Source organism: Choristoneura fumiferana, chromosome 6, assembly GCF_025370935.1.
Source record: "Choristoneura fumiferana chromosome 6, NRCan_CFum_1, whole genome shotgun sequence".
Taxonomy (NCBI): Eukaryota; Metazoa; Arthropoda; class Insecta; order Lepidoptera; family Tortricidae; genus Choristoneura; species Choristoneura fumiferana.
The window spans coordinates 3,548,360-3,560,653 of NC_133477.1; the positions used below are offsets into that span (position 1 = coordinate 3,548,360).

Here is a 12,294-nt window from a genome sequence, read left to right on the forward strand (position 1 = left end):
TGGTTGTTTTCATTTGAGTACCCAGTAAATAATGAACATCTTAACACACTTTACTTTTTCCATGGCGTAGTGTGTTTTCTAAAAGCTCTTTTCAAAGCTTGTCAAAACATGTTTACCACGTACGGAAATAATAATTATAATCGATGAGTTTGTTCAAATATTAATGCTATTCAATTTAAAGTACAGAACATCACTAAAGGTAATCATTTTTTTAAATCACAATAATAATACACGTTACCCGCGACTTTGCAAAATTTGTTTTGAGAATTCCTAATTTTTTTATTGTGCATTTCATCAGTGTTGTTTGCAACGTAGATTCTCATAAAGTTTTGTGGGTTGGTTCGATAAGAATATGGATTTTTTATCGATTCAGTTTTTGAAAATTCTTTCAAAATTGCGGAGCTACGGAGGTTGAAATTAAAAAAAAGAAACCTAATTTTGCCATGAACTAAATGAAGCACAACAATTACTTTACTGACCTGCGACCTTCATGATAGCTACGTTTATGCAAGGAATGTGCTCATGCAAACCCAACCATCACCACCACTACACTTAACTGTAGCGTTCACCAGATGTTAGATGTACTTAGCCATTTCTAGTGGTGGTAAAGCTTACAGAGCCAGTATTATTAGTTCTTTAATGTTTACTAACCTTAATTGAAGCTTTAATACCAGATTAACTCTGTTCTCTTCTCACGAAGAAAGGCGATGAGAGATACGCAATAAGACCGGCCCTAATGTGAGAGCTTATTAGCACTTATCAGCTTCTTTGCACTACTGTCCAAGCCAAAGGCGATAGCTTTTTATCAAAAAGTGGATAAATGCGAGTTGGATTGGGCCACGAAGGTTTGCTTACGACCGTTGTCATTAGTATGAAAGAACAAAAAACCGCAGTAAAAAAAGGTTTATTTATTGGCTATGCACTAAAGCTCACGAATATGGATGTTTTTGGGTTGTGTTTATTTATACATGTAGTCATGTGAATTTTAAGCTTCGGTATGTTGCTAGGTAGCTACTGATACTGCGTACATGAATACATTTGTATAATATTATAGTACGGGACAACGGGGAATGAACCCCAGTCCAGCAAGTGCATCCTACTGATATTATAATTGCAATGCAAAAGTTTGTATGTGTGTGTTTTTTACTCCTTCACGCTAATACTGCTAGATGAATTTGGATGAAATTTGGTATGAAGGGCAAACCATGGCTTATCGGTGATACTGTATTATTATCTTACACAGATCTCACTATGAGGAGATGCAAGCTATAAAATCGATTGCAGCTGTTAGTTTTGATGCTTGCAATCAGGTTGGCAGCGATTTTATTGCTTGCATTTCACTATTGTGAGCTTAGCGTAATATAATAATGCAGTATCATCGAATTACTAAGTATCTCCGATAGAAAGAAAGAAAGAATGAAAGAAAATATTTATTCGTGTCAACATGGTAAGAATGGATAAGAATAAAAAAATAGTTATCTGCCGAAATGTCTTGCAACGGCGCTGGTCTTCCTTTGGGATCAAGCCAAGCCGATAAGCCAAGGTTTGTCCTAGTAGCCAGACGACTGGAATAATAGGAGTCGGGATTTAAATACGACATTTCAACCGCTAGGTGTACATGAAAGTAGAGACATGACATTAATCATGAGGGTTTTATATGAAAAACACGGTTTGATTTTGGACACCAGGGTTTTTTATGATATCTTGGAAATTATAATCAAACTCCAGATATAATGGTTTACGCGAGCAAAGTTACGGGTAAAAGCTAATTGGGAATTTAATGAAAAAAATCTTCGATCAAATCAAGGTACGGAAATAAAACCCAAATGTAATTAATAAAATCAGTAATGACCGTGATAGTCTAAAACATTGTGTTAATTCGGAGTATTTAAGCCACCCCGGTTGGGTAAGCTTACTAAGTCCCATAGAAAATAATTATGACTACAGTAAACGGCCTTATAAAGTTATTATACAACTACGAAGTTTCTGAAGAATCATAGCCAAAAATGCAATGCTTAATTTTTTGGCAGAATAGTAGGTACAGCATTTTTTACACTTTACATTATTTGTACAATATTCAGAAACTTCCTAGATATTTCCTAGATTTTCTACAATGTGTCAAGATTAACTTTATAAACGCCGTTGGCTAAAAATTATTTTCCTGTTTTGTTCCTCTTACATCTCATTACTTGCACCAGCCACTGCTAATTCCCGTTAGCTCAGAAGGATACAGCAGCACCCAGTGGCACACTGGCCCGTTGAGCGAATAAGACTCATTAACTTGATTTATCGGTTAGTTTATTTACTATAGTGAACCAACTTCTCACTTATGTGTACTAAACTTTGACCGAAAAGTTTGAGCTGACCACGAAATCGAGTTTGCTTTGCAAATCCATCACTCGAATGTTTGAGCATGGTTTAATCCCCTTACATAAATGTAAGGTCGCGAACTGGACGCCAGCGAGTAGCGGGGCGGGTAGCGGCGCGCTCAGCGTATTGCTTATAAGACTGCCTGTCCACTGAAGCAAGCGAGACCAAAATCCACCAATAGAATTGCATAATATCTCTGCTCCTCTTCAGTAGACAGGGAGTTGCTAACTAGCTTAAAACCGGCCAAGAGCGTGTCAGACACGCCCGAAATAGAGTTCCGTAGCCATCAAGAAAAAATTAAGTAATATTTTTCTAAGGATTTCGTATTTTGTACAGATTATGCCAAGATTAGGTATATTTTATAGCTTAGGCTGCTATTTACTCTTAAACTACTAATAATTCTCAAGAAAACTTAACTGTTATAGTTTTTCTTGTAAGTTTGATATACCTACTACCATACTGAATTTTTTCAAATTTTTCCAACGACTGGTTTAGATTTAAGAAATGGGGGACGCTCGATTTTAATGAAAATTTGCACTTTAAACTTGAATATTTTGCCAACAAATCACTGAATCGAAAAATCGTTTTAGCAACCCCCTAATGTATCGTTTCATAGGTTTTAAAATACCTATAAAACGATACCCCACACTACAAGATTCGATGAGAAAAAAAAACACCCCCACTTTACGTCTATGGGAGGTACTCTAAAATAGTTTACACATACATTCGTGCAAAATTACAGCTTTCTAGCATTAATAGTCCCTGAGCAAAGCCGCGGACGGACAGACAGCCAGACAGGGTTCCGTTTTTGCCATTTTGGCTACGGAACCCTAAAAAATTAATATAAAACGCAGAGCTAGGAAGAGGAGCGGTGAAGCGGGGTGGAGAAATAAGCGCCAGCGGGGAAGCAGGGAAGTTCCGTGAAGCGCGAATAGAAAACCGTCCGCAACTCCGATCCGCATCACTTTCTCGCTCTGCTCTGCTATCTAACTTCGCGCCAATGAACAGACACAGTCCGCAACTACACTCCGCGTAACCCCTTTGCTCGCCACTCGAGTACCTTCTCCCCCAAGCAACGTTTACCTATCTGTTCTTCAAGCAATGTGGCTCGCCCATTGCCACTTAAACTTGCTTATTTTAGGGCCATGTCGATGTCGGTGGCCGATCGTAAAATCCGCCAGATCATGAAATTCCTAGGCATAAGCCATCTCATGATATGCCTAAAAGTTGGCCAGGCATATCACGACGTGTCTGAAATACAATACGGCACATCGATTAGAGAAACGCGTTCGTCGATATTCCTAGCTCTATACCGGGCACATCGTGACATGCCGAAAAAAAGAAAAATTTAGATAGGACGCGCGAAGCGAGGAGTGGTTAGTATTAATTGTGACCATAACGCACGAGCCGAGCGAGTGAAGCGAGCGTGCCGCGGCAGCGGCCGGCGACGTACCTGAACTGATATGGCGGCGTTTCATGATATGCCTAGGAATTTCATGATTTGCGTAACGTCACTAGGCAAATCGTTAAACGTTGAGTTTTGAACGATATGGCGGATGCCCCTTAGCCAATTCATGAAAGGGCTCCATTTCACGATATGCCTAGGAATTTCGTGATTTGGCGGATTTTACGATCGGCCGCCGACATCGACATTACAAAAATAGGATAGCTAGTTTGGCTACTTGACATTTAGCCAAAATATACTAATTAGGAAGCAAAATAATGCTAATATTGCAAAACTGGTTTTGTAAGCCATCACCTAACTTTTAACTACTAGTATTAAGTAGGTCTTAGTTTTTTAGCCACTCAAGTTATGTTACAAGCAACATTTTTCTTTTTACTGTTAACAAATCTTCCGCACAGAATTCGTTTACCGCTATCCCTCGGCAACTATGCAATTTTCCGGAATAAAAACTTTCCTTTGTCCTTCCCCGGGACTCAAACTATCCGTATGTATACCGAATTTCATCTTAACCGGTTCTGCAGTTTAGACGTGATAAGGTAACAAACAAACAGACTTACAAACTTTCGCATTTATAATACGAGTATTAGTGGGACCTATATAAAATCGATGATTGTATTACCTACATAAATGATTAAAGAGATTATAAAGATGAATAAAGAATATTTAGGTACCCATGGTACGTGGTTGGTCGTGAGATATGCCCAGCAAACCGTAGTAAGTAGATGCGCACGCGCAACCCCACCGTTCCGTTTTCAAAAGCGCGCCGCGCACCGGCGCGCGCATCGCTGTCAGTTCTCTAGGTCACCCAGACGCGGCCGGCCTATCACAAGTGTTGTGATTGTTCAGTGCATATTGTGTTGTGACAGTGTTGTTTTGGATTTGGTTATGTTGTTGTTTTTGAAAGGTAATATTTTTTATTTTTCGTTTCTTCGTTTTTTGTCGGCCTGTCTATGTGTCTTTCACAGGGCTGTGTAATTCTTGGATCGTGTTAGAATACTCTTAATTTTTTTTACAGAAATTAAAAAACATCACGCTAATACAGTGTTTTTTAATTGTAACGGAATAAACCCTTTATAATGTTCAAACTATATGCGGACGCTAATAACAAATTTAATAATTAAAAGGCCCGTGTTAGAAATGTATTGACCCGCCTTATTTCCCTTTCAGCTTGATTCAGGTTTATAAAATTGTTCAGCAGTATTCAAGTTTATCTTTTCGCATTTTAAGTTAAGAACTACCCTCATTATAGAAGTTGGTGTGTTACGTAATGATATTGTGTGATTATTTATTGATTATCGAGTAGTAGAAATCTTGTATCTTGGCCTCTTGAGGTATACCATCTTAGGCCTCTAGGTTGGCAACGTATCTGCAATACCCGGGTATTGCAGATGTTTATGGGCGGTGGTGATCTCTTACTATCAGGAGACCCACTTACTCGTTTGCCAACCAGTCGAATAAAAAATAAATAAAAAAAAACAATTGGGTTCGGCAGTTTTAGAATTAAAATACTGAGTAGGTATGCTGGGAATGATAATCAATTTTGTGCAGTAGTTTTTATTAGCAAGTGACCTAGTTAGTTGAGTAAGTAGTATGTTTTAAAAAAAACCATCTGAGAATAATTTTGCTAGTGGGGCAGTGCTTTCTAATAAGTACTTTAAATCAAGGACAAAAGTGATCTATGTCATATAAAGTCATATTATATAATCTATACGTTACTATCTGCCCGCCCCGGCTTCATACGGGTATGGCGAAAATAAGACTCAATCTATCCTGCAAGCATCTTCTATCACACTCACTCATTATTTAAAGAAGGTTCATCTTAGGTTAGTTTTTGTGGTTCCTTGCCTCAAGGGTAAAAACGGAAACCCTACTACTAAGACTTCGCTGTCCGTCCGTCCGTCTGTCACCAGGCTGTATCTCATGAACCGTGATAGTTTTAGATAGTTGAAATTTTCACAGATTATGTAAACTGTGACCACTATAACAATAAATACTAAAAACATAATAATATAAATATTTAAGGGGGGCTCCCATACAACAAACGTGATTTTTTTGCCGTTTTTTGCTAATGTCTAATGAATGTTGTATAGATGGTACGGAACCCTTCGTGCGCGAGCCCGACTCACGCTTGGCCGGTTTTTTTGTTTTCTTATTAACTGTTAACATAAAGTAATATTATCAAACGTTTTATATATTAATATAGTACTCACTCATTATTTTATTTAGATTTTAAAATCCGATTAAATTTCTCTTGAATACAAAATTATGTATTATAATATATGGAATATATGTCGCAGGGAAATGTCCCAATACAGAGATTTGAACAAAGCTGTAAGGGATATGTATGACCAAGTCACGCAGGATGTTAAAATGACGAATCCTTTTTATCATTGGCCTAGAAAAATTATTCATTTATACCGATGGGTTTAAGAGTTAAAATAATAAGCTACTATACAGTGCTTTAAACAATATAATACATAAACTATATAAAACTATTATATGAAAATACAAATAATATAAGCGCTAAATCGGAATGTTCTCAATATTTAAGAAGGTGCTAGCACCGCTACTCCACCGCTCTACAGACACGAATTTCTCCTATATATATCTCAGATTTAGTCACTTATAGCGACATCTATGCTGTATATGTATGACCAAGTCCACCAGGATGTTAAAATGACGAATCCTTTTTATCATTGGCCTAGAAAAATTATTCATTTATACCGATGGGTAATACATATACTATACATATGGGTGCAAATCCTCTATAATTCAGATAGACTATTTTGCATTTATGAAAAGTTTTATATCGAAAATACAAACTGAATCGAACCAGCGCTGGGAATCGGACCCAGGTCCTCGGCATTCCGTGCCGCGTGCTATACCGCTACACCACCGCTGGACAACGGTACAGACACGAATTTCTCCTATATATCTCAGCCTGTTTGTTTCTTATTTAGTCACTTAAGCAGCGACACTAGCGATATCTATGATGTAGCCCTCATCTAGAAACTTTCAGCACTCCATTCCTAGCGCTGGTCTTATTTTTCTGGTTTTTCTGTGCATCAGTATTTCAGTTTGTATTTTCGATGTGGGTTTTACGGGATGACCGTAAAAGTGACAAAAATTTGGAATTGAAATAAAAAATACAAAAAGATTTAAAAAAAAAACAATCATAACTTGAAAAGTTTTATATCACGCTTGAAAATTTATCAATTGGATTCTAATAGCACGGCTTATAATAGTTAACATTATAGTGAAACATTGAATCCCAAAGCGTGACGTATCGTGGACCGCAAGCTAGAGATATTTCTCGCTAACACGCCATGTGAAACTATCAATAATTTATATGCTATCATTTTCTTTATTGTTAGATTTATTTCAGCGTAATACTTACTAGAATAAAACGGAATTAACGAGCAGTTACATACATGATATAACTGTAATATTTACGAGTATTCCAATATGAAAGTATAACCTAACTAATATTAAAAATACGAATGAGAGTTTTTTTATGAAATAGACTTTACCCACGGCTTTAGGCTGTATTCAAATTAGAGTTGTCCTCGCGCAGCACCGCTCTGGTGGAAACAGCTGGGCGGAGCGAGGTGAGGTAAATGAAGCATTCCTATTGCTTCGCTCGCAACATATCCTCGCATATCTCTGGTTAAAACGCAGTCTTATGTACGCTTAGTTCATTAGATCTGGCAGTTGAATTTAAATATTAAGTGAATAAAGCATTTTACTGGATTCCCAAAAAAAATCGTGGATTTCATTAACGGTGTAAATAAAAAACACCCGTGCCAAATTTCGTGACTCTAAAACCCAATGGTTGAAATTTTGAGATTTTATACCGAGTGAATGAATGATGAATTTCAGTTAGGTACGGTTCTGGATCCAAGCACCTTGAGGATAGCAATATTCTTAAGGCTTGGTTGCAGAATATGTATCTCCCACACATGTACCTGTGGTAAGGACTCAGCTGGGACGTCACGGCCTCTCATGTTCCAAAAGCGCTGGTCGCTTATTCCGCCATGGCACCATCAATGACCTGGTCCGCCGCTCGCTTTCCACCGTCTCTGTGCCCGCAATCCTTGAACCTGTGGGCATGGCCAGAGACGATGGCAAGCGCCCCGACGGGGCTACTCTGGTGCCATGGAAGCTGGGTAGGGCTCTGGTGTGGGATGCAACGTGTTTCGACACTTTCACGCAGTCTCACATTCAGGCAACCCGCTCACAAGCCGGGGCTGCAGCTGACCAGGCCCAAGTTCTCAAGCGCCGCAAATACTCTTCTCTTTTAAAGGACTATGAGTTTGCGGCGCTCGCAGTGGAGACAATGGGTCCCTGGTCGGCTGACATGAGGGCCTTCATGGGAGCCTTGTCGTCCCGGCTGATAGAGACCTCAGGAGACCCCAGAGCTGGCGCTTACCTCTACCAGCGAATTTTTCTGACTGTACAGAGAGGTAATGCCGCCAGTGTGCTGGGGTCTATGCCGCAGGAGGGCCTCTTAGATGGTGTTTTCTTTTTATAGTTAGGTATATTTATGTAGTTTTTATTTATTTTGTTTCATATATAGTAAAAAACTACTACCTAACTAACCTAACCTAACCCGTACCCTGAAATAATTTAGCGAATGTATAAACTCAGGAAGCCGTGGTGGCCTAGTGGTTTGACCTATCGCCTCTCAAACAGAGGGTCGTGGGTTCAAACCCCGGCTCGCACCTCTGAGTTTTTCGAAATTCATGTGCGGAATTACATTTGAAATTTACCACGAGCTTAGCGGTGAAGCAAAACATCGTGAGGAAACCTGCACAAACCTGCGAAGCAATTCAATGGTGCGTGTGAAGTTCCCAATCCGCACTGGGCCCGCGTGGGAACTATGGCCCAAGCCCTCTTGTTCTGAGAGGAGGCCTGTGCCCAGCAGTGGGACGTATATAGGCTGGGATGATGATGATAAACTCAGGGTTCCCTTTGAAAAACCTTTTTAAGTCTTTTAGGGGCTTTAAGCACCAACACAACACTAACCAAAATCCACGGCAGTGACATTGACATTGTAAGCAACCTCCACATTAAAACTTAACCTTATTGTCACTTTCTTAAAACAATCCGCGATTAAAGCTAATTACCACGACATAATGGATAATTATTAAGTAAACCAAGTCGCGACCTGAGTACCGTTTTTAGGGTTCCGTAGCCAAATGGCGAAAAACGGAACACTTATGGATTCGTCATGTCTGTCTGTCTGTCCGTCCGTATGTCACAGCCACTTTTTTCCGAAACTATAAGAACTATACTGTTGAAACTTGGTAAGTAGATGTATTCTGTGAGCCGCATTTAGATTTTCACACAAAAATAGAAAAAGAAACAATAAATTTGGGGTTTCCCCGTACTAAGAACTGAAACTCAATTTTTTTTTCATCAAACCCATACGTATGGGGTATTTATGGAGGTCTTCAAAAATTATATTGAGGTTTCTAATATAATTTTTTTTAAACTGAATTTTGCGCGAGAGACACTTCCAAAGTGGTAAAATGTATGCCCCCCTGTAACTTCTTAAATAAGAGAATGATAAAACTAAAAAAAATATAATGATGTACATTACCATGCAAACTTCCACCGAAACTGGTTTGAACGAGATCTAGTAAGTAGTTTTTTTTAATCCCTACTTCCCTACTTCCCTACATCCCTACTATCCCTACTAATATTATAAATGCGAAAGTAACTCTGTCTGTCTGTCTGTCTGTCTGTCTGTCTGTCTGTCTGTTACCCTTTCACGTCGAAACCACTGAACCGATTTTGATGAAATTTGGTATATAGGTAGTTTGAACCCAGGGATCAACATAGGATACCTTTTATTCCGGTAGAGGGCGCCACCGCGCGATAACCTAGATCAGCGCAGACGTAGTCGCGGGCATAAGCTAGTACGTCATAAATCGTAAAGTAAAGGAAACTTTTATAATTATGTTACTTGCTGCTACGGAACCCTTTATGGCCGCTTTTTTTAATTCTAATTAGATACTTATTTAAATTATGATTACGGGTTTGACAGTCGCTGTCCGGTTTTATAACGAGATGCGTTTGGTTTTTAAGGTCAATTGAATCAGTTTTTTTTTCTTATATTTTATAACGTTTTAGCGATTTTAATTTACATGTTGTGTATTTATATTTTTATTTGTGAAAGAATGACCTGTTGTATGTTACCTAGTAGTGCACAGAATTTATATGGAGCTTAAGTAATTTTTCAAATTTGGGACGTCAATTTGTTTATAGAGACACCTTACTATTACATAAAACAAGAACCAATTGTATACAAGCTAATAAGCGATATTATATTGAAATTCACTAATACTATTTGCTTGTTATTTGTTATGCAATTGGGTCCTGAGGCCGTATTGCCTAATGTTTCTGACGCTCGCGATCGCAATCAAATGACAGTTTTTGTATGGGAAAGCGAGCGCCAGAAACGATAGGTAATACGGCCTCTGGTCATTTACTTAAGTTTTTCACCTAGGTACAGTCAAGTGCAAAGATATCGACACGGCAAAGTTACAAAAAAAACTATTCACGACTTTATACACTTAACATTAAGGTCGTGTATACATATTTTTGTAACTTTGGCCGTATATTAGCCGTAGCACACGTTCTTTTGGAACGAAATTCAGACTTTTCTATTACATATTTATTTAGAATTCTGTAGAGCAAACGAACTGAAGATAATCAATTAGAGCACGAGTTCAGCTGGTTTCTTTTTATTATAAAAAGTGTTTTTTTTACTAACCTTGTTCCAAGGGTATCCTTGGAAACGCTTGGAAGCACAGGGGCACTGAATCTGTAAATAAGACAACACCTTTTATAAATATAACGTCATATTTAATCCCGATTGATTTTGAGCCGGTGGTTGGGCTAGTTTTTGGAACACCCTAGTTTTTTATAATATATAAGTTTTTATTTTTCCCACGGAGTAATGCCACAGGCTGCTGGTTCGTTTATTAATTACTTAGCAAACTATCTATAGGGCACCAGTCCAATGTTTTATCTGCCAGGACGGCCACGTCATGGGTATAAGCTAGACCTTATGTATATTTATGTTTATGTTTTTTATGTTTATTTTTGAGTTTGGTTATATAATATTTCCTTAAAGAAGCACAGTTTGAACAACACAATAGACTAACACATAGTCAAACAAACAACACGGCTTAACTCTTAATCATACCTATTAAAGCTACAACTATGTTAAGGTTAACGAACGGAACAGTTTAGGTTTAACTGCCAAACGTCAACAACCGTTTAGATTCGAACACGATTTGAATTTCAAATTTGGAATCTAATTTTAAACTCCGGACAATCACGAACGCGTTCGGACTTATGAACCCCAACAGGAAATGGATACGAAACAAATGAAGCGTTCACGAAGTATAATAATCTAAGCACTCAATAAAATTTTACGATCTAAAATTTGGTGATTCGTACTATTAGTTTTTTGTTGTGTTGGTGATAGATCTGCATGATAATTTGGAATAGGTAGTGTAGGCTTTTGTCATCATCATTATCATCATCATCTAAAAAGCGTCCACTGCTGGACATGGCCTCCCTCAAAGAACAACATTATGCTTGGTGGTGGAGTAGCAATGTAATTGAATTCAGTTCATGACTCCAAAACATTTCACCTATAATTGAATATCAATATAGTGCTCAAAACAGTGTGCAGTTGAGTGTAAAAATATGTATGCAACGCTACAATAACATGTAGGTAGGTACACAGACTTTAATTCCGTCGTAATGATACACATTTTTACACACACATACATACATATTTTTTTTCAATTGTTTCATTTGGAAACCTTTTTTTCTTAGTGGATAAATAGTCATGTGTCATTACAGGGTATATTTGTCCCAGATCGCAAAATTCCCATTGTTTGTAATAACTCTTTTTTTTCTCCGAATCTATCAATTGTTCAGAATAATTAAAAATAAATCTAAGCTTACCAATAAAGATCTACGAGGTAACCGATTAAAAAAATCTTAATAAATTACGGTTTCAGTGGGAAAAGAAATTATGACTAACAAAACTTATGACAAATATAATTATGACTTTCAAAAACTATGCGAATGGATATGCGCCAATTTGTCACTCAATTCCTACTGGTGTTATTCCTATAGCGGATGTCTTTGCCGCATTTCTCCCTCAATGACATTAGTAATAACTTACTAATAATGACAGCTTTACAGGCGACTGGTTTTAGTTGTGGCACTAGTTAGAAGAACTAGCGTTGTTACAGATTTCTGTTTAACTTCACTGAAATCAGCCTAGTTCATGTCAAGAACCCAGGCACAGTAAGATACTAATGTGTGCGAATATTCACTAAGTTTTGATCGACTACTTCTCGTTAACATGAAAAAACGCTATTAATTTGTGATAGTTTGCCTGTTAAACTAACGGTCATATCGCCTGCGTATAA

At 37.9% G+C, this 12,294-nt stretch overlaps 1 protein-coding gene across 1 annotated transcript in view; it reads left to right on the top strand.

Annotated features, from left to right (window-relative positions):
* Nucleotides 1-4,614: 4,614 nt before the first annotated feature.
* The window catches only part of mwh (multiple wing hairs), a 213,083-nt gene continuing 205,403 nt past the window's right edge, over nucleotides 4,615-12,294 (top strand). Inside the window, exon 1 of the mRNA XM_074088876.1 lies at nucleotides 4,615-4,739. The gene's annotated coding sequence lies outside the window, so the exon portion shown is untranslated. The remainder of the gene's footprint in view (nucleotides 4,740-12,294) is intronic.